The sequence below is a fragment of the Bufo gargarizans genome, chromosome 4, assembly GCF_014858855.1.
Source record: "Bufo gargarizans isolate SCDJY-AF-19 chromosome 4, ASM1485885v1, whole genome shotgun sequence".
Classification (NCBI taxonomy): domain Eukaryota; kingdom Metazoa; phylum Chordata; class Amphibia; order Anura; family Bufonidae; genus Bufo; species Bufo gargarizans.
Genome location: NC_058083.1, coordinates 301,952,629 through 301,976,348, shown reverse-complemented (window position 1 = coordinate 301,976,348; position 23,720 = coordinate 301,952,629). Strand labels below are relative to the sequence as shown.

Genomic DNA, 23,720 nt, shown 5'->3' with positions numbered 1-23,720 from the left:
TGGTACTTCCGGAAACACTCTCCAAAGCATAGGGCAGGGTGGTCAGGACAGTCAGGACAGAAATAGCGGGTGTCACGCCTTATTCCACTCCTGCTACAGACACGACATCTTTTTCGGGGTGACGGTTGGGTTGAGGTACCAGGAACGACATTGGGGAAATGTCGCTCGTGTAGACGGCTAACTACACTGGTGGATGGGGCCACGGAACCTCCTGGGTACAGGAGGTTCTGGATGAGCTCTTCCTGAAATTTGAGGAAGGATCCAGTTCTCCCAGCCTTACTGTAGAGAACAAAACTATTATACAGAGCCAATTGAATTAAATATACAGACACCTTCTTATACCAGCGTCTGGTTCTGCGGGAAACTAAATACGGAGACAACATCTGGTCATTGAAGTCCACCCCTCCCATGTGAAGGTTATAGTCGTGGACTGAGAGGGGCTTTTCAATGACACGGGTTGCTCGCTCAATTTGTATTGTCGTGTCTGCGTGATCGGAGGAGAGCATGTAAACGTCACGCTTGTCTCTCCATTTCACCGCGAGCAGTTCTTCGTTACACAGTGCGGCCCTCTGCCCCCTTGCAAGACGGGTGGTAACGGGCCGTTGGGGGAAGCCCGCACGACTAGTTCGCGCGGTACCACAGGCGCCAATCCGTTCTAGAAACAAATGCCTAAAGAGGGCCACACTTGTGTAAAAATTGTCCACATAAAGATGGTACCCCTTGCCGAATAAGGGTGACACCAAGTCCCAAACTGTCTTCCCCTGCTCCCCAGGTAGTCAGGGCAACCGACCGGCTCCAGGGTCTGATCTTTTCCCTCATAGATCCGAAATTTGTGGGTATAGCCTGTGGCCCTTTCACAGAGCTTATACAATTTGACCCCATACCGGGCGCGCTTGCTTGGGATGTATTGTTTGAAGCCAAGGCGCCTGGTAAAATGTATCAGGGACTCGTCTACGCAGATGTTTTGCTCTGGGGTATACAAATCTGCAAATTTCTGGTTGAAATGGTCTATGAGGGGCCGAATTTTGTGGAGCCGGTCAAAAGCAGGGTGGCCTCTGGGACGGGAGGCGGTGTTGTCACTAAAGTTCAGGAAACGCAGGATGGCCTCAAAACGTGCCCTGGACATAGCAGCAGAGAACATGGGCATGTGATGAATTGGGTTCGTGGACCAATATGACCGCAATTCATGCTTTTTTGTCAGGCCCATGTTGAGGAGGAGGCCCAGAAAAGTTTTAATTTCGGAAACTTGGACTGGTTTCCACCGGAAAGGCTGGGCATAAAAGCTTCCCGGGTTAGCGGTGATAAATTGTGTGGCATACCTGTTTGTTTCGGCCACAACTATGTCTAAGAGCTCCGCAGTCAAGAACAGCTCAAAAAATCCCAGGGCCGAACCGATCTGAGCTGTCTCAACCCGAACTCCAGACTGGGCAGTGAAAGGGAAAACTACAGGTGCGGCTGAAGTTGGGGACTGCCAATCAGGGTTTGCCAGCACCTCAGGGATTCTAGGGGCTCTACGGGCACATCTTTGCGGTGGCTGCGACGGGGTCACTACTGCACGTGCCACCGTACCAGCTTCAACTGCCCTTCTGGTGCTCGCTACTTCACCAGGTTGTACGGCAGTGCTGGTACTAGGTCCAGGGAGGGCTGGGCTGCTGGTGTATGCCTCATTACGTAATCCGACAGCACCAGCCCCACTCTGCTGCTCTTGAAGCGGATCCTGCGCAACCTGTGGTCTAGCGACACGGGGCCGGGTACGCCTGGTGGTATCAGGGACCTCAGCCTCCTCGTCCGAATTTTGGGTCAGAGAGCCACTGCTTTCTACAGGTTCGTATTCTGACCCGCTGGATTCATCAGATGAGGGTTCCCACTCCTCATCCGACTGGGTCAGAAGCCTGTAGGCCTCTTCAGAGGAATACCCCCTGTTTGACATTTTGGGCAACTAAATTTAGGGGTATTCCCTGAGACTACCCAAGAAAAAAAAAGCAAGCCTGTCTTACAAAGGGGAGGCTAGCGAAGTACCGGAGGCCGCTGCGGTTGATAAAAAATATCAAAACTGATTTTTGTATCGCCGCAGTGCGTGTAAAGTGATTGTGCAGTGATCAAAAAAAAAATTTTTTTTGTCACTGCGGTGGGGCGGGCGTGGGTGAACGCACGTGTGGGCGAGCGATCAGGCCTGATCGGGCAAACACTGCGTTTTGGGTGGAGGGCGAACTAAAGTGACACTAATACAATTATAGATCTGACCGTGATCAGTTTTGATCACTTCCAGATACTATAAAAGTACAAATGCTGATTAGCGATACGCTAATCAGCGAATAACGGACTGCGGTGCGGTGGGCTGGGCGCTAACTGATCGCTAACTACCTAACCAAGGGGCCTAAACTATACCTAAAACCTAACGGTCAATACCAGTGAAAAAAAAAAGTGACAGTTTACACTGATCACTTTTTTCCTTTCACTAGTAATTGACAAAGGGGTGATCAAAGGGTTAATTGGGGTTCAGGGGGGTGATCTGGGGCTAAAGTGTGCTGTTTGGTGTACTCACTGTGTAGCCTGCTCCTCTGCTGGATCCAACCGACGAAAAGAACCAGCAGAGGAGCAGGCAGCCATATAACAGATCATATTTACAAATATGATCTGTTATCTGGCTCTGTGATTGGATTTTTTTAAAATCATCAGCTTGCCAGCCACGATCATTGGCTGGCAAGCTGATGACGAAATGGTCCTCTTCGAAATGCCGGCCCGAACTGCGCATGCGCGGGCCGCATAGCGCGTCATCTCGCGTCTCGCGAGATGACGCGTATATGCGCCGTTGTGCGCAGCGCTGCCGCCTCCAGACCGCACATCTGCGTTAGTCGGTCCGGAGGCGGTTAAAAGGACTTTTGTGGCACTATTAGTTAGCGTTTGGTGTCCCTAACAGCCTGTTCCTGATCCACACAACAACCTCTCCCTACACTGGCAAAAGACTGAATATAAAATGGCGGCCAGATAGGGTTTATTTATAAGGTAGGGGGTATGTCCATGTGCTGAAACATCTCAATTGGCTGTCCTGTACCACCTGATGGATCTGTCATGGGTCATATTTCTTCACAATGTAAAAGAATATGACACCGGCGGACATCGCCATATGTTCGCCCATTTGGTAAACTGCGAACGAGCAAAGTTCGCCGCGAAATGACCACCGGATGAACAGCAAGGCCATCTCTACTCCTCCTCTCCAATTCCCATGGACACATTCCAGCCCTACAAAACCCAGTCCCTCCGGGTTTTTATTATGCTCCTTCTTACAATGGTCTGAAACACTGTGTTTCTTGTCTTTTCTTAATATTGAGAATATGCTCTTGAATTCTTATCTTTAATTTTCTCGTTGTACGTCCTACATACTGAAGGCCACATGGGCACTCCAGCATGTAGATGACTCCCATATGTTTACATGTGAGCTCTCCCTTAATTCTACGTGTATCCCCATTACTTCTAGACTTCTTCAATCCTTGGCAACCTTTTCTTTCTAGCACGATTTTTGCACCATGTAAATATGTGCTTTTCCACTTTCTCCTGTTTTAATGGTAAATGACTATGCATTATTTTGCCCTTTTAAAAATAATATCTGGATTCTTTGGAATAATCCCCTCCAACACTGGGTCATTCTTCAATACCGACCAATTCTTATTAATTGCACTTTTTACTTGGCCGGAATTATTACTATATTGAGTAATGAAGCTTACCCCTTCCTTTACAGTTACTTTCCTGATCTGCTCCTCTTTTCATCTCCTCCCCTTCCCTTGCTACTACTTTTATACAGTCCAATAGATCTTCTTCCCTATAGCCCTTTTCAAGAAATCTATTATATATCAAGGTGCTCTGCTGTACATAATCTTGTAAATCTGTACAATTTATATATATATCCTTTTAAATTGCCCTTTAAGAATATTTTTAATCCAATGCTTGTGGTGGCAACTAGAAGTTTGAGCTAATTGAAGCACACGAAGTGGAATTTGTTCTGAATTTAAGGAAATATTTGATTCTCACCAAAGCCGAATTCCCTCGCGATTTGTGGTAACAAATTGCATTTTTTCCTAAAATGGCTGCTGCACTTGTGAGGACATAAAGCAAGGAACTCTGGGAAGGTGGGAACACCCATAATGCCATGCATGCAGCCAATCAGCAGAGGGCTGCAAATGGCAGCAAAATGTGGTTGAGAGCATGGATAATGCTCTGCAAACAAATGTGGATAGGGAAATGACTTTAAATAATATAAAATACGTAAAATAGAAAATAATAATCTTGATCTAGGAGAAAGAGGTCCATATGGAGTGGGAGGTTGAGGAGGCGGTGGATGTGGCGGTGTTGGAGGAAGCGGCGGTGGAGAAGGAGGAGGTAGCTTACTCTGCTTTTTGGCTTTACATTTATTTTTATTTATTTTAATTAGGGTACACCCCAAAACATTGGAAAATATAACCTGTGATAACCTGTGATAACCCCCTCAAGTCATGCTAAACTCACATTCAGACAATACACTGGCTGCAGGGCAGGCCAGCACCTCCAAGGCATAAAGGGCAAGCTCAGGCCTTGTGCCCAATTTGGAGACCCAGAAGTTGCAGCGGGCAGACCCATCAGTTAGTTTGTGTAGGCAAGTGCAAAGATACTGCCCCACCATGTTGCACGTCCCCGTGATGCTCACAATCCAATTGGATATCTGCTCCATCAACTTCCAATGTTCTTTATAAAAAATTATAGGGAATTTTACTGAGGTATTTTTGATTTGAAAACGTTAGACAGGAATGGCCCTGCTGCCGCTTTGTTTGGATATCTTCTCAATCAACTTTCGATGTTCTTTTCTGAGCCTACCATGTTGATCACGGTTATCGGCAAATTAGGGTTCCAAGCCGGAGAGGGAGCATGAGAAAGGGAGACCATATCCATGGGAGGTCAATGGCTGCCAATGTGATTGAGCTGAAATGTGGGACAAATTATTAAAGCAGAAGGATCGAATGAAAGGGCCAATTAAAGACGCATTTTACAAATTTATTTCCCTGGCACCTATGCAGAGCAGGGGTTTTTCATCGCCAGAAATGGGTTAAAGTCACCCACCAATGGAACAGATGATTTTTTAAAATTTCGGTCCCTGTCACCTATGCAGAGCAGGGGTTTAGTCACGGCAAAAATGGTAAAATCTCACCCAAGAATATCACATAAAAATGTATGATTTTTTTTTACCTGTCTACTAGGTATAGCAGTGGTATATCACACCCAAAAATTGGTGAATTACATCTGAATATGTAAGAGACAAATTAATGATTTTGTTTTACCTGTCTACTAGGTATAGCAGTGGTATATCACAGCCAAAAATTGGTGAATTACACCTGAATACGTAACAGAAAAATTTGTGAAAAGTTACCTGTCTACTAGGTACAGCCGGGGTATATCACACCCAAAAATTGGTGAATTTCACCCAAATATGTAGCAGACAAATTGGCGAAATTTTACCTGCCTACTAGGTAGAGCAGGGGTATATCACACCCAAAAATTGGTGAATTTCACCCGAATATGTAACAGAAAATTTATGAATTTTTTTTACCTGTCTATTAGGTATAGAAGTGGTATATCACACCCCAAAATTTGTGAATTATACCTGAATACGTAACAGAAAAATTTGTGAAAAGTTACCTGTCTACTAGGTACAGCCGGGGTATATCACACCCAAAAAGTGGTGAATTTCAACCAAATATGTAACAGACAAATTTGTGAAATGGTACCTGTCTACTAGGTAGAGCAGGGGTATATCGCACCCACAAATTGGTGAATTTCACCAGAAAATGTAACAGACAAATTAGTGAAATGTTTTTACCTGTCTACTAGGTAGAGCAGGGGTATATCACACCCAAAAATTGGTGAATTTCACCAGAAAATGTAAGTTTGAGGAGGCGGTGGATGTAGCGTTTTTGGTTTTAATTTTTTATAAATTTTTGTTAGGGTACACTCCAAATGAGTGTGAAATATCCAAAATACAACAATGAGCAATTGCGCTGTAGTATAACAATGGCTGGTTATGGCCGGTATACATGTATATTCTGCACAAGGTACGGACTGTGGGATCCATGCCTGGTTAATTTTAATGAACGTGAGCTTGTCCTCATTGGCTGTGGACAGGCGGCTGCACTGGTCTGTGAAAACGCCCCCTGCTGTGCTAAACACACGTTCAGACAATACAATGGCTGCAGGGCAGCCCAGAACCTCCAAGGCGTAAAGGGCAAGCTCAGGCCATGTGCTTAATTTGGAGACCCAGAAGTTGAAGGGGGCAGACCCGTCATTCAGTACGTGTAGGCATGTGTACACATACTGCTCCTCCATGTTGGAGATATGCTGCCTCCTGCTAAGACGTTCCATATAAGCTGGTGGTGCTGACAAAGCTTTTCCACATTTCGGCCATGCTAACCCTGCCTTCTAAGGTGCTGGTGGTGCCCCAGCTGCATTGGTGACCTCTTCCTTCTCTTCTGCCTTTGCCTTGTGCTTCCACTGTGCCCCCGCTGTCAGGTGGGAATGCCACCAGCAGCGTGTCTACCAGCGTGCGCTTGTACTCGCACATCTTATGATCACACTCCAGTGACGGAATTAAGGATGGTACGTTGTCCTTGTGTTATGGATGGGGAAAAAAATTGAGAGTTAGTCGAAGACACCCCTGAGAAGAATTCGGGTGGTGTCAAAGAGTAACTGGCGGCGCGCCAAAGGGTGGATCCAGAGGAAATTTAGATTAGAAACTATATAAAAATGGGCAAAAGGTTGGGCTGTGGAGAAGCTGCCAGGGGTGGTCACCTATGTGCGGGGGACCCACTACATTAGAGGTAGAGAAACAAGGGAGGTAAGGTTTCTATATATAACTATGCATATACCTTAAATGGTGACTCAACGTGAGGCGCCAATCTGATTTGTGGTACTATGTTCCTACTACAGTTTTTTGGTCGGAGAGGAGGAATCCCACATTGGTGCATCTGCTGTATCAGAGACAGTGATGAGGTCATAGGTATATGACCATAACAAAGTATCTTCAGTTTCCTTTAAAGTGTCAGCATGACACTAGCAGACAACCAGTCCTCAATATTTGACCTAGTCTGTGTTGAACATTAAAAACAATGGAGAGTGAAATAGAGATTAAAATACATATCTACTCACTTCACTAGGGAGAGGTTCTGCAGGATAAAGCTCAAGACACCTACTGCCTCCCTCCCCTGGGTCGCTTGTGGAATCTCAGGAAGAAACAGCAGCCCTAGAGCAAGCACTTCTTGTCAATTCCTTTATTAAGATCAACGCGTTTTGGGGTCATCCAGAACCTCTTCCTCAGGAGCAGTAGTAAGCGCATTTATATGTCAGGGTTTTTATATACACAAGTCTTAATCAGGTGCCAAAATTTTCAAATGAGCGCCAGAGCGGGAGTACGTGGCGTCACTTCCGGTAGCGGAAGTGGTGCGTTCCACAGTGGAACGCACTCTTATTCTTAGATGTGTGGCAGTGGCAAGTTTCCTAAAACACAGGCCTCCCATAGCTACAATCGTAGACATCACCAGACGCCAGAAAGGTATAAATAGTAAGATGGGGAAAGGGGGGCACATCTAAGTGTAGTATTTCGGCCATAATATCGGAAAGAGGACCGACTTCACGTCTTTGGAGCGCATTGCTGGAATGCACCGGGATTGGTGGAATGCACTTTGGAACGTGACAGGGCAGAGGCGTAATATGTAGATCTGGGCCGCCGGGCGGCGATCTCGTACAGGTTTCATCTTGTGGGTTTTAACCCTTTGCTTGTGAAGTGGGGGCTGTTTCTGGCAGATGGTGTAGGGTGCACCAAAGCCAAGGAGAGGAGTGTTTAGACCATGGAGGGGTCCATTGGAGCATTATTAGTGGTCTATTAAATAAATCAATTTGCTAGTATGAGGTATATGAACAAATACAAAGTAAATAAAAAATACCAACCATAAATGCCCATAGTATGAGGTATGTGGACAGATGCAAGATAACAAATAATAGTAAATAGTAATAGAAAATGAATAAAAAATAAATATACATATAGAAGATGTAAATAAATACAGTATATATGTCTACATTATAGATAATTGTATATATATATATATATATATATATATATATATATATATATAGTGTGTGCACCGTCGGTAGAGACATCAAATGTATAGAAAAATAATGTGTGGGGGAAATATATACACCTTGTGTCTATAGCCTATATACAGACGTGGACAAAATTGTTGGTACCCTTTGGTCAATGAAAGAAAAAGTCACAATGGTCACAGAAATAACTTTAATCTGACAAAAGTAATAATAAATTAAAATTCTATAAATGTTAACCAATGAAAGTCAGACATTGTTTTTCAACCATGCTTCAACAGAATTATGTAAAAAAATAAACTCATGAAACAGGCATGGACAAAAATGATGGTACCCCTAGAAAACACAGAACATAATGTGACCAAAGGGACATGTTAATTCAAGGTGTGTCCACTAATTAGCATCACAGGTGTCTACAACCTTGTAATCAGCCATTGGGCCTATATATATGGCTCCAGGTAATCACTGTGTTGTTTGGTGATATGGTGTGTACCACACTCGACATGGACCAGAGGAAGCAAAGGAAAGAGCTGTCTCAAGAGATCAGAAAGAAAATTATAGACAAGCATGTTAAAGGTAAAGGCTATAAGACCATCTCCAAGCAACTAGATGTTCCTGTGAGTACAGTTGCACATATTATTCATAAGTTTAAGATCCATGGGACTGTAGCCAACCTCCCTGGACGTGGCCGCAGGAGGAAAATTGATGACAAATCTAAGAGACGGATAATCCGAATGGTAACAAAAGAGCCTAGAAAGACTTCTAAAGAGATTCAAGGTGAACTTCATGCTCAAGGAACATCAGTGTCAGATCGCACCATCCGTCGTTGTTTGAGCCAAAGTGGACTACATGGGAGACGACCAAGGAGGACACCATTGTTGAAAACGAATCATAAAAAAGCAAGACTGGAATATGCCAAACTACATGTTGACAAGCCACAAAGCTTCTGGGAGAATGTCCTGTGGACAGATGAGACAAAAATCGAAGTTTTTGCCAAGGCACATCAGCTGTATGTTCACAGACGAAAAAATGAAGCATATCAAGAAAAGAACACTGTCCCTACTGTGAAACATGGAGGAGGCTCTGTTATGTTCTGGGGCTGCTTTGCTGCGTCTGGCACAGGGTGTCTTGAATCTGTGCAGGGTACAATGAAATCTCAAGACTATCAAGGAATTCTAGAGAGAAATGTACTAGCCAGTGTCAGAAAGCTTGGTCTCAGTCGCAGGTCATGGGTCTTGCAACAGGACAATGACCCAAAACACACCGCTAAAAACACCCAAGAATGGCTAAGAGGAAAAAATTGGACTATTCTAAAGTGGCCTTCTATGAGCCCTGACCTCAATCCTATTGAGCATCTTTGGAAGGAGCTGAAACATGCAGTCTGGAAAAGGCACCCTTCAAACCGGACACAACTGGAGCAGTTTGCTCATGAGGAGTGGGCCAAAATACCTGCTGAGAGGTGCAGATGTCTCATTGACAGTTACAGGAAGCGTTTGATTGCAGTGATTGCCTCAAAAGGTTGCGCAACAAAATATTAAGTTAGGGGTACCATCATTTTTGTCCATGCCTGTTTCATGAGTTTATTTTTTTACATAATTCTGTTGAAGCATGGTTGAAAAACAATGTCTGACTTTCATTGGTTAACATTTATAGAATTTTAATTTATTATTACTTTTGTCAGATTAAAGTTATTTCTGTGACCATTGTGACTTTTTCTTTCATTGACCAAAGGGTACCAACAATTTTGTCCACGTCTGTATCTATTAGGGGCTGTAAAGAGACCTATCTTTACTGGAAGGTATTCAAAATTTGGGCCTATTTTGAACACCTGATGAGAGAAGGGGTGGTCTGCCTGCGCATTTCCCGAAAGGAGAGTATACAATGGATATGTGAAGATATAGAAAGGACATCGAAGGATTCTAAAAAGATTATAAAAACGAGTTGATGTCATAAGATCGTAATATGACAAAAAATTATAAAAGACCGATAAAAGGATTGGTAAAAAATCTGTGAAGGATCATAGGGACTTATCGTGATAGATGTATCTATAACACCACCAGAAGGTCATTACAAGATTATGGCTTAATTGTTGACTCAGCTAGCCGTAGCTCATTCAGGCCAAAAGGGGACAGGGTGTTAAGACGGTATATCCAGTACATCTCCTTTCTGGATAGTTGCTGATAGGAGAATGGGACCCATTCCAGTGGGGTAACTTTCAGGAGGGTAGGATTGCTCTCATGGCAGTCGTGGAAATTAATTGAAACGCTATGTGTCATGATTTTACGGTTGATGTTTGAGCGGTGCTCGTTCATTTGCTCCCTCAGCGTTTAGGTGGTCCTGCCAACATATTGCAGTTTGCAGGGGCATTCCAATAGATATACTGCATTTTTAGTCGCACAATTCATTCTATGTCTAAGAGTGAAATTTTCACCGGGTCTCTCCAAATGAACTTCTTTCCTATTGTGGGCTATCATATTACAGAATTTGCATCTCTTGATAAAACATTTAAAAACCCCTGTCTTGTTTTCTTGTTGTGGATGGCCCAGTGGTCTCCCAGGGGTTTGCAAATCCTGTTTTAAATTGGGACAAGAAGGGGCGATGATATTTTTGAGGGTTCGGCCTCTCCTGAAGGTATGTTTTACATTGTACCTGGTGATCAGGTTAGGATAAGGGGCTTTTTTGGGGTCTGTTTCAACTGGTTTAGCTTTGAGTGTGTCACGAGGGTGTCAAGAGCCACGTCTGACTCCGTTATACCCGGGGTCAGGAAGTCGCAGCGGGTGGCTGCGCGCTCTATGTCTAAAGATCACGGTGTTTCTTAGTGTTTGTTTTCTGTGTTTGCCTTGCTATCCTTTTTGTCTCACTCAGGGATCCGTAGCTTCTCCTCCTCAGCTGTTTCTTGTCTGCCACTCCCAAACTCCTTATATTCTCCTCTCACACTTCTCTTGTTGCCAGTTATAGAGCTTCCTGCCTGGACATCTATGCTGACCCACTGGAGCTGAGAATCTGGTTGTTGTTCCAGAGTGCTACCCTCCGGATCCCTGTTGGGCTTTTGTTGTCTCCTGTTGTTGCCCACCTGGGATTATATGTTTAGTTTGTATTGTCTGTCCTCCCCTTGGTGTTTTCCTTTAGAGCTAGTGGTGCGGACTAGTGTTCCCACCGCCCTGTTCACTATCTAGGGCTCATCCTAGGGAAAGCCAGGGTTTTAGGCACGTGATCGGCGTACGGGTGAGGAACCCGTCTAGGGACGACAGGGCAGCCAGGCGCCAGCCGCAAGGTGAGTCAGGGGTCACCACCTTCCCTCTCACTAGGGCAGGGCCTCCCTCTTTTCCTCCCTCCGTGTCACGTATGTGACAGTTACGCCGATCGTGATATTATAACTGGCCCTTATTTTTTTTTGAGAAAAAAAAAATATAAAAATATATATATATAATTTTATTTTTTTCTCTACTTAGAATCCAATATGGATCCTATTGCTGCTTTGGCAAAACAGCTTCAAGGCCTGTCTTTGGAGGTGGCAGGATTGAAGGCGTCTGTCCTCCAACAGCAGCAGCAAATGCAGCAGACCGTAAGCCCAGCGGTTGCTATGGGTAACCAGGTTGTTACAGAACCCAAGGTTGTTCTTCCTGACAGATTCTCTGGGGGAAGGGACAAATTTGTGTTGTTCCGTGCGCCCTTACTCCTCAGGTAATGAAGAACAGCGGGTGGGGATTGTTATTTCCCTGCTTCAGGGGGACCCGCAATCCTGGGCGTTCTCGTTACCCCCTGGTTCCCAGGCTCTCCGGTCAGTGGAGGGATTTTTTGGGGCTTTGGGTCTCATATATGATGACCCTGACCGTGTCGCCCTGGCTGAGTCGAAGTTACGGAGACTCCTACAGGGAGATCGGCCAGCAGAGGAATATTGCTCAGAGTTCCGCAGGTGGGCTACGGATACTCAGTGGAACGACCCGGCTCTCAGGAGTCAGTTCTGCTCTGGGTTATCTGAAAGGGTTAAGGATGCGCTGGCGCTGTATGAGACCCCCCTTTCCCTTGATGCTGTTATGTCCCTCTCTATCAGGATAGATAGACGTCTTAGGGAGAGATCGAAAATTCCTGAGCAATCGGTAACCTCTCCCAAGCAGCAGTTAGTCTGTACTGACTTGGATGAGCCTATGCAGCTAGGAGGAACTTCTCGTCAGGTCCGTCCTCCTGAGGTTCGCCGTAGGTGGGGGGCTTGTTTTTTCTGTGGGGGGAAGGGTCATTTCATTAATGTCTGTCCCTCCTTTCCCAAAAACAAAAGACCGTCGGAAAACTACTAACCCCAGGCTGTGCGGAGGATGTCAGCCGGGGGGTATACGTTTCCTCCATACGAACATCTCAAATTGTGTTGCCAGCGGTTATTGTTTTTTGTGTTAAGACGGAGTCTATTTCTTTTTTTCTAGACAGTGGTGCAGGGGTAAATTTGATAGATGCCCATTTTGCCCGCACTATGGGTTTGTCTCTCTGTACGCTGCAGAGACCCATTCCCATATTCGCTATTGACTCTGCTCCTCTGTCTCAGAGAAACCTCACTCACGTTGTCCATAACTTACATCTTCGGGTAGGGGACCACCATAAGGAGCGTCTTTCATGTTACGTTCTGGAGGGCCTTCCCTCTCCTGTGGTATTGGGTCTTCCCTGGTTGGTAGCGCACAATCCAGTGGTGGATTGGCAGGCCAGGGAGATATTGGAGTGGAGTGAGCATTGCAGAGAGAATTGCTTAAATAACAATTGCTTAATCGCCTCCATAGCTTCCCTACCTACATTTATTTCGGACTTTGAGGACGTTTTTTCTGAAAAGGGTTGTCAGAAGCTACCACCTCATCGTCCTTATGATTGCCCGGTTAACCTGATTCCCGGTGCAAAATTACCCAAGTCCAGGTTGTATAATCTTTCGGGTCCCGAGAGACAAGCCATGAAAGATTATATCTCCGAGAGTCTGGCCAAGGGACACATCAGACCCTCTTCTTCACCCGTGGCTGCAGGGTTTTTCTTTGTTAAAAAGAAAGATGGGGGCCTGCGTCCTTGCCTAGATTTCCGTGAGCTAAACCGGATAACCGTCCGAGACCCATACCCTCTTCCTCTCATTCCTGACCTTTTTAATCAGATTGCGGGTGCTAGGTGGTTCTCCAAACTTGATCTTAGGGGGGCCTACAATCTGATTCGTATCAAGGAAGGGGATGAGTGGAAGACAGCTTTTAACACCCCTGAGGGGCATTACGAAAATTTAGTCATGCCTTTCGGTCTGACCAATGCCCCTGCTGTCTTCCAACATTTCGTTAATGATATTTTTAGTCATCTCATCGGCAGGTTTGTAGTCATATACCTAGATGATATCTTAATTTATTCGGCTGATCTGAAAACACATGAAGTACATGTCAGGCAAGTACTGCAGGTCCTACGGACGAATAAATTATATGCGAAAATTGAAAAATGTGTCTTCGCCGTTCAGGAAATACAATTCCTGGGATATCTATTATCTGCTTCAGGTTTCCGTATGGATCCTGGGAAGGTCCAGGCAATTTTAGATTGGGATCTTCCTGAGAACCTTAAAGCTCTACAACGGTTTTTGGGTTTCGCAAATTTCTACAGAAAGTTTATTAAAAATTATTCAGTGATCGTTAAACCCCTTACTGACATAACTAGGAAGGGGACTGATTTTTCTAAATGGTCTGACGCCGCTAAAATTGCATTTTCCTCTCTAAAAGAGAGATTTACCTCGGCACCTGTCCTAATTCAACCTGATGTCTCCCAGCCTTTTATTGTTGAAGTTGATGCGTCGGAGGTGGGAGTGGGGGCTGTATTGTCTCAGGGTCCGTCTCCTGGCAAATGGCGTCCCTGCGCTTTCTTTTCCCAAAAATTATCTGCAGCAGAAAAGAACTATGATATTGGAAATAGGGAACTGTTGGCGATTAAACTGGCGTTTGAAGAGTGGCGTCACTTCTTAGAGGGAGCAATCCACCCCGTCACGGTAATTACGGATCACAAAAACCTTCTGTACCTAGAATCGGCTAAGCGTCTCACCCCTAGACAAGCTAGGTGGTCGCTATTCTTTACCAGATTTAACTTTGTAATCACCTATCGTCCTGGGGCAAAAAATACCAAGGCAATACCAAGTTTCCCTGGAGGGGGTAATGTTAGTGATCCGGTACCTATTTTACAAAGAGGAGTGGTTGTCTCTGCTGTACACTCTGTTCTAGAGGGAAAGGTGTTAGAGGCCCAGGGGGACGCCCCGGCCTCTTGCCCCTCAGAGAAATTGTTTGTACCGTTAAACCTGCGTCTTGAGTTATTGAAGGAACATCATAATTCGGCACTTGCTGGGCACCCGGGTAGTAAAGCAACCTTGGAGCTATTGTCTCGTCGTTTTTGGTGGCCAAGGTTGCGTCAGGATGTAATAGATTTCGTGTCTACTTGTTCTACTTGTGCACGCGCGAAAGTCTCTCATACACGTCCAGCAGGGTCTTTATTGCCACTTTTCATCCCCAATAGACCATGGACACATCTATCAATGGATTTCATCACTGACTTACCTTTGTCTGCGGGTAAAACAGTTATCTTGCTAGTAGTAGACAGGTTTAGCAAAATGGTACACTTTATTGCGCTACCCGCACTTCCTAATGCTAAGACTCTTGCTCAGGTGTTTATCAGTGAAATCGTGAAGCTTCACGGGGTTTCTTCCGATGTGGTTTCGGATCGGGGAACCCAGTTTATTTCTAAGTTTTGGAAAGCTTTTTGTACCCGTTTAGGGGTACACTTATCCTTTTCCTCAGCTTTCCATCCTCAGTCGAATGGACAGACTGAGCGTACCAACCAAAACCTAGAAACATATTTAAGGTGTTTTGCGTCTGAAAACCAAGAGGTGTGGTCATCATATTTACCGTTAGCCGAGTTTGCCATAAATAATCGCCGTCAGGAATCCACTGGCAAGTCACCATTTCTTGGTGCATACGGTTTTCATCCCCAATTTTGTACTTTCAAAGAGGGGGGGTCTTCTGGGGTTCCCGAAGAGGAACGGTTTTCTTCATCGCTTTCATCGGTATGGCAGAAGGTGCAAGCTAACTTGAAAAATATGAGTGGTAAATACAAATGCATGGCCGATAAGAAACGGTCGCCAGGTCCGGACCTAGGAGTGAATGACTATGTGTGGTTGTCTACTAGGAATATTAAGTTGAAGGTTCCCTCTTGGAAACTGGGTCCTAGGTTCATTGGTCCTTATAAAATTGTAGCCGTCATTAACCCTGTGGCTTTTCGCCTGGAGCTACCTCAGACTTTTAAGATCCATAACGTCTTCCATAAGTCGTTGCTCAAGAAGTATGTTCCACCTCTAGAACCATCACCGCTGCCACCTCCTCCTGTTGTTGTGGATGGTAATCTGGAGTTTCAAATATCCAGAATTGTTGATTCTCGTCGGGTCCGCCGCTCTCTTCAGTATCTGGTGCATTGGAGGGGTTACGGTCCCGAGGAAAGAATGTGGGTTCCAGCGTCAGAGGTAAACGCCAACAGGTTGATTCAGGCTTTCCATGTCTCTCATCCGGAGAGACCTGGTCCTGAGTGTCCGGAGGCCCCTCGTGAAAGGGGGGGTACTGTCACGAGGGTGTCAAGAGCCACGTCTGACTCCGTTATACCCGGGGTCAGGAAGTCGCAGCGGGTGGCTGCGCACTCTATGTCTAAAGATCACGGTGTTTCTTAGTGTTTGTTTTCTGTGTTTGCCTTGCTATCCTTTTTGTCTCACTCAGGGATTCGTAGCTTCTCCTCCTCAGCTGTTTCTTGTCTGCCACTCCCAAACTCCTTATATTCTCCTCTCACACTTCTCTTGTTGCCAGTTATAGAGCTTCCTGCCTGGACATCTATGCTGACCCACTGGAGCTGAGAATCTGGTTGTTGTTCCAGAGTGCTACCCTCCGGATCCCTGTTGGGCTTTTGTTGTCTCCTGTTGTTGCCCACCTGGGATTATATGTTTAGTTTGTATTGTCTGTCCTCCCCTTGGTGTTTTCCTTTAGAGCTAGTGGTGCGGACTAGTGTTCCCACCGCCCTGTTCACTATCTAGGGCTCATCCTAGGGAAAGCCAGGGTTTTAGGCACGTGATCGGCGTACGGGTGAGGAACCCGTCTAGGGACGACAGGGCAGCCAGGCGCCAGCCGCAAGGTGAGTCAGGGGTCACCACCTTCCCTCTCACTCCCTCCGTGTCACGTATGTGACAGTTACGCCGATCGTGATAGAGTGCTCCCATTTGGTATGGCTTTAGGGTTCCTTTATCAGTGCTTTGGGATAACCCTTTTCTTTGAAGCGTTTTTGGAGGGCTGTTAGTTGGGTTTTCAGGGTGTGGTCATTGGAGCAGTTCCTTCTTATCCTTATCATCTGGCTGAATGGGATTTTCTTTTTCCATTTCGCATGGTGGCAGCTTTTAAATTCCAAATAACTGGGCGTGGCCAAGCAGCCGAGTGAGATGGCAGCCTGAATCCGAGCTCCTGCTCCACCGAAGTGTCTCAGACCTGCTAAATCCCACCAAGATCCACCAAACTGATATTTATTCATCTCTCTAAGCTTCCTACATGCCTCCATGATGACCAGAGGCAGGAAAAGCTTGAAGCAACAGGGAAAGCTGGACTTTTTCTACGCCCATGAGAAGATCAAAGATGGCGCCGGAAGAGACTGCAATCGGAGTACGCCTGGCTCCAGCCCTTCTTCATCAGCGGGCCCGCGCTCACCAGCTTACCTCCCGCAAAACAAGTCTCCCTCCAGTGCTTCTCTAGTGGAGTCTTCTCCTGCAGCAACTTCACCCAGACTTCGGCAGATGGCAGAGGGGACCCTTCCCGCGTGTTCCGGGAGCGCCGACATCCAGGCCTCACCGACAGCTAGTCCAGACAAGCAGAGACCGAGACACCATGGTCCCCGTGACTCCGGTGAGTGCACAACTTCCCCTAAGGCCAGACGGATATGCCCTCAATACCTGAGGTGCTACAGCGCCTGCAAACAACAGACCAACCCGCTTCAGGGACCCTGATAAAGGACATGTTGCTGGCGCTTCACCACTCCATAACGGCGCAGATCTCAAGATCGATCGTGCCAATCCAGGCCACTGTTAGGGAGCTGGGAGATAAAATGGAGCATGTGGAAACTAAAATGGGAGAATTTGCTGCCTCCCATAATACCCTCATAGATTCCCATAAGCTCCTCTTTGAAGAAGTCGCCCAGCTTAAAGCAAAGATTGAAGATCTGGAGGATTGCTCCCGCCGGAACGACCTCAAATTGCGGGAGGTCCCAGAAGATGTCACTGCACCTGAGCTGACAGTCTATATTCAGAAGATGATAAAGATGCTTCTGCCCAAATGTGTCGAACGTGACCTTATAATTGACAGAGCGTACAGAATTGTTAAGCCCAAACACCTACCGGACGATGTCCCAAGAGATGTACTGACTAGGGTGCATTTTTTCCACATTGCCGTAAGGAAATTGGAAACTCTACCTGCCCCATATGCTGAGGTTAAAATTTTCATGGACCTTTCTGCAGCAACATTGCAGCTCCAAAAGTCTCTTGCTCCTATTACCACTGCTTTGAGAGCGAATTCCAAAGCCTATAGATGGGGATACCCCGTCAAGCTTTTGTTTCACAAGGATGGCTCTTTTGTGGTGATCCGCTCAGTCGCTGAAGGCAAAGCGACCCTTGCATCTTGGAACATTACAGTGGAATCCCTACAGGACTCTGATGCTCCTAGATGTCACCACACATCTGGAGAGTGGCAGTTGCTGGAAAATAGGCTACGGAAGAAAACGCATTAAAGGGGTCAAATCTGTTATTACCCCCATGGAGCAGTAGTCCTACTATTCTCTTTTATGGCATTTGGCAGGACTCTTCCGCCTACAGATGCCGAGGCGCAAACATGTGCCTTACTTATATCCCTGCCCCCGTCTTGTCCTACCACTAGGGCAATGTTTGCTGTGACTCCTCAGTCACTGTTCATATTTTTTACTCTCCAGTTCTGGTTTTCTATGTATTTATGGCAGAGCACTATCTTTAATTGCACTTACATTGTGTGTGTTCATCGCAGCCAGGACAGCGCCTCACTCTGCTTCAATGCATCTCCTGCGTTCATAGCAATAAAGATTACTCATTGTACTAAAGCTTAGCTCTTTAAATGTCAGGGGGCTTAATAGCCCATACAAGCGTACTCTGATGTAGAGGGAGACTCTCTCTCTACAGTGTGATATTTTTTGTGCTCAGGAGACGCATATAATTGCTGCGGATGCTAATCGCATCAAGCATAGATGTTTCCCAGTTATTCTACAGGCCCACTGTGCCAAAAAGAAAAGGGGGGGGGGGGGGGGGGTTGCTGGCAATCAAAAATACTGTAGCTTACTCTGCTGTATCATCCATTGTCGACTCCGGAGGGCGGTACATTGTACATGTCTGTTATCTAAACAACATTCTTTATACTTTAGTGGGTCTATATGCACCTAATGCGCACTCCCAACGCTTCCTCCAAAACCTCTTCAGTAAAGTTCAGTCTGTACAGCAAGGAAGGCTCCTCATATGTGGTGATGTTAATATGGTCGCAGATGCATCCATGGACTTCTCTTCCCCTGTGAGACGCAATCCCCACACATTGACGAATCTCCTATCCAAAATGTCCTTATATGACATTTGGCGCTTACATCATGCCATGGAACGAGATTATACATATTTCTCCCCTTCTCATCTAACATATTCTCGTATAGACCTTGTGTTGGTGGATAGAGCTTTCCTCTCAACCATTACAAGCTCTGAAATAGGAACAATAACATGGTCAGACCATGCTCCTGTCTCTGCAGAGATTTCAGAACAATACAACCGCCCCCCGAATCCGACATGGAGGGTAAACGATTATTTACTTGCAGATTTAGACTGTCAAAAAGAGGTAAAAGATGCTTTGTCTGAATATTTCTTGAACAATGTGAACACGGTAGATAATCCATCTATTGTCTGGGCAGCACATAAGGCCTATATCAGAGGTATTTTTATTAAGCTAGGGCATAGAGCCAAAAAATAGAGAGAGCACCTCACTACATATCTGCTGAACAAAATCCGGGCAACGGAAATTCTGAATAAGGCATCTCCCTCTCCTCTTTATTCAGAAGAGCTCCGCTCCCTTAGGGCACAGCTGGGGGAGCACATGCTGCATAAGTATGAACTGTCCTTAAAAAAAGTCAAAGCCATGTATTATTCCCAAGCGAACAAAGCAGGGAGGCTAGTAGCAAAATTCCTGTATTGCTTTTCTCTGGGATTCCACTAAAACCCACAAAATTTATGATCCAAAAGAGATTGCTAATAGGTTTATGTCCTTCTACTCAAACCTATACAATCTAGCTGATAATAAAGAGGTGGTTCAGCCTTCTGTACATGACATTAGCAGTTTTCTTGATTCCCTCTCACTACCTTCCATGTCTGAGGAACATAAAGTACGGGTAAGCCAGCCCATCACACTTGATGAGATAATAGGCATAATCAAAAAGCTGCATCACCACAAGAGCCCCGGACCAGATGGTCTGTCTAATTCCTATTACAAGATTTTCTCCAAGCTTCTAGGCCCGCACCTCCACTCGTCTTTATCAAGGATTCTAACTTATGGGCACATGCCTAGAGAAATGTTAGAAGCAACTATTGTCACCTTGCCAAAGCCGGGCAAGGAACCAACTACCCCCCAAAACTTCCGGCCTATCTCCCTCCTCAACACCGACCTAAAAATATATGCCAAGCTACTGGCAAAGAGATTGGCAGCAATCATCCCGTCCTTGGTAGCTCCTGACCAAGTGGGATTTGTCCTGGGTAAGCAGATTACAGACAACTCCAGGAGAGTACTCAACTTACTAGACAGAGTCAATAGACTAAGATTGCCCGTGGTGTTCCTTACCCTGGGCGCTAAGAAGGTATTCGAAGGTATTCAGGTGAATTGGTCGTTTGCCTTCTTGGAACTCCAAAAAATGTGTTTCCTTGCTGCTCTAATCAGAGCCATAGGAGAATTATATAAGGGCCCTGCGGCCCGAGTTTTGGCCAACGGTGTTCTGTCAGACCCCTTTAATCTCTCAAATGGTACTAGGCAGGGATGCCCCCTGTCCCCTCTAATATTCATATTGTCCCTGGAACCGTTGGGCCAGGCTATCAGACAAGCAGAAAATATCTCAGGGATTTAGATCGGTGATAGGCAGCACACTCTCTCCTTATATGCGGACGACATAATCCTTTCCCTAACCAACCCTGTCCTGTCGCTACATGAAGTTAGGAAGGTTATTTATACCTATGGCTCTTTATCGTTTTACAAACTTAATGAAGGAAAATCCCAAGCCCTCCCCCTCTTTATTCCAAACCGAATGCTAGAGCATCTAAAAAAGCTTTATTCATGGGACTGGCAGATCACGGGAGTCCAATACCTTGGTGTTCAACTCACCCCCACTATTCAGAAACTGTATGATGCAAACTTTCCTCGATTACTCCTGGACCTCCAAAAGGAATTAGGGAACATCACGAAAACGGAGATATCATGGCTTGGCAGAATGGCAGCCTTTCAGCAGCATGTGCTCCCTAAGCTCCTCAATCTGTTCAGAATCCTCTCACTGGAACTGCCCAGTTCCTTCTTTAATGCTGTTAATAAACTGCTTAATGGGTTCATTTGGAACAAGGGACCCCCCCGCATTGCCAGGACGGTTATGTCCAGATTTAAAAAATTCGGAGGATTAAGCCTTCCAAATATTTATGATTATTACTTAGCCACCAGAGTACACCAACTTAAAGAATGGTGGTCCTCTGACAATCCCAAACACTGGATCCACATCGAGCAGACACTTGCCCCAACCCTCAATCTAAAGGCGATAATGTTGGCTTCCCTCTTTAAGGAGGTACCGTCACAATCCCTTCCATACCTACTTTCCACTTCTCTGAAGATTTGGAAACTGTATCATAGTAGTGGACACGGCGATACGTCCCACTTAATCAACCTTCTAAAAATCCTTACAATGGAAGAATTAAAATATTTGGGTGACCCACGATGTAGCCTCTCTATACAGCAACATCAGACATGATCTAGGACTTACAGCCATTCAATAATTTATTCTCAGAAGCATAGATCTTATACTGCACCATAATCACTTTACTTTTAACTACAAGTTTTATATTCCGAACAAAGGAACACCAAGCTCGCCCCATCTTACACAAGCCTTTTTATGGGCCTATTTGAGGAACAGTATGGTCTACTCCATCACAAAAATATCAGATTTTATCGTCACTATATAGACGACATTATCTTCATTTGGGACAGTAATACGGAAGGTCTCATAGATTTTATCCAAAAACTAAACCAAAACGTGTGGGGATTAATATTTAGTCTTGACCATCACCCCCAGGAGGCCATCGTTTTAGCGTTACATATAAACTCAAAGCTTGACACAATAACAACAGAAACATATTTTTAAAAAAGTTGACACCAATAGTTATTTGGAATTTAAAAGCTGCCACCATGCGAAATAGAAAAAAAAAACATCCCATTCAGCCAGATGAAAAGCATAAGGAACTGCTCCAATGACCACACCCTGAAAACCCAACTAGTAGTCCTCCAAAAACTCTTCAAAGAAAAGGGCTATCCCAAAGCACTGATAAAGGAATCCTTGAAAAGGACTCTAAAGCTAGACCAAATAGGAGCACTCAAAGCTAAACCAGTTGAAACGGACCCCAAAAAAGACCCCTATCCTAACCTGATCACCAGGTACAATGTGAAACATATCCTAATAACATAGTACATAAGGCCGAAAAAAGACATTTGTCCATCCAGTTCGGCCTGTTATCCCGCAAGTTGATCCAGAGGAAGACTCCTCTCTAGTAGCTATAGCCTGTAATATTATTACACTCCAGAAATACATCCAGGCCCCTCTTGAATTCCTTTATTGTACTCACCATCACCACCTCCTCAGGCAGAGAGTTCCATAGTCTCACTGCTCTTACCGTAAAGAATCCTTTTCTATGTTTGTGTACAAACCTTCTTTCCTCCAGACGCAGAGGATGTCCCCTCGTCACAGTCACAGTCCTGGGGATAAATAGCTGATGGGAGAGATCTCTGTACTGACCCCTGATATATTTATACATATTAATTAGATCTCCCCTCAGTCGTCTTTTTTCTAAAGTGAATAACCCTAATTTTGATAATCTTTCAGGGTACTGTAGTTGCCCCATTCCAGTTATTACTTTAGATGCCCTCCTCTGGACCTTCTCCAGCTCTGCTATGTCTGCCTTGTTTACAGGAGCCCAGAACTGTACACAGTACTACATGTGCGGTCTGACTAGCGATTTGTAAAGTGGTAGGACTATGTTCTTATCACGGGAATCTATGCCCCTTCTGATGCAACCCATTATCTTGTTGGCCTTGGCAGCAGCTGCCTGACACTGGTTTTTGCAGCTTAGTTTGCTGTTTATTAAAATTCCTAGATCCTTTTCCATGTCAGTGTTACCGAGTGTTTTACCATTTAGTATGTACGGTTGACTTGCATTTTTCCTTCCCATGTGCATAACTTTACATTTATCAGTGTTAAACCCCATCTGCCACTTATCTGCCCAAGCCTCCAGTCTATCCAGATCCCTCTGTAGTAGTATACTGTCCTCATCAGTGTAAATTACTTTACACAGTTTAGTGTCATCTGCGAAAATTGATACTTTACTGTGCAAGCCTTCTACAAGATCATTAATAAATATATTGAAGAGAATAGGGCCCAATACTGACCCCTGAGGTACCCCACTAGTGACAGTGACCCAATCTGAATGTGTACCGTTAATAACCACCCTCTGTTTTCTATCACTGAGCCAGTTACTTACCCACATACAGATGTTTTCTCCCAGTCCGAGCATTCTCATTTTATATACTAACCTTTTATGTGGTACAGTGTCAAATGCTTTGGAGAAATCCAGATATACGACATCCATTGATTCGCCGCTGTCAAGTCTAGAACTTACCTCCTCATAGAAACTGATTAAATTAGTCTGACATGACCGATCCCTCACGAAGCCATGCTGATATGGTGTTATTTGCTTATTTCTGTTGAGATGCTCTAATATAGCATCTCTCAGAAAACCTTCAAACAGTTTACCCACAACAGATGTTAAACTTACCGGCCTATAGTTTCCAGGCTCTGTTTTTGGCCCCTTTTTGAATATTGGCACCACATATGCCATGCGCCAATCCTGTGGGAGGAGTCAACGGAACAAGGGATTCCCAACCAGTCTCCCAAGCTGGTACTTGCCAAGCCTTAAGCTGCTTATCTTCTGCGATCTGACGAGTGCAGGTACATTCAGCTTAGAATAACCGTTGACGTTAATCAGGAAGATTTTAACTAAACATTGGAACATTTTACAGAAAGACCCGATTCTGGGAAGCAGCCTGCCCCCAGTCCCATCCCTTACCTTCAGGAGAGGAGGAAACCCTCAAAAATATCATTGTCCCTTCTTGTCCCATTTGAAACAGGATTTGCAAACCCCTGGGAGACCTCTGGGCCATCCACAACGAGAAAACAAGACAGGGGTTTTTAAATTTTTAGCAAGCAATGCAAATGCTGTAATATTATAGCCCACA

General features: G+C 45.2%; 1 pseudogene; it reads right to left on the bottom strand.

The window, feature by feature from the left end:
• Positions 1–23,342: 23,342 nt before the first annotated feature.
• Positions 23,343–23,461, bottom strand: LOC122937110 (annotated as a pseudogene).
• Between the last annotated feature and the right edge of the window lie 259 nt (positions 23,462–23,720).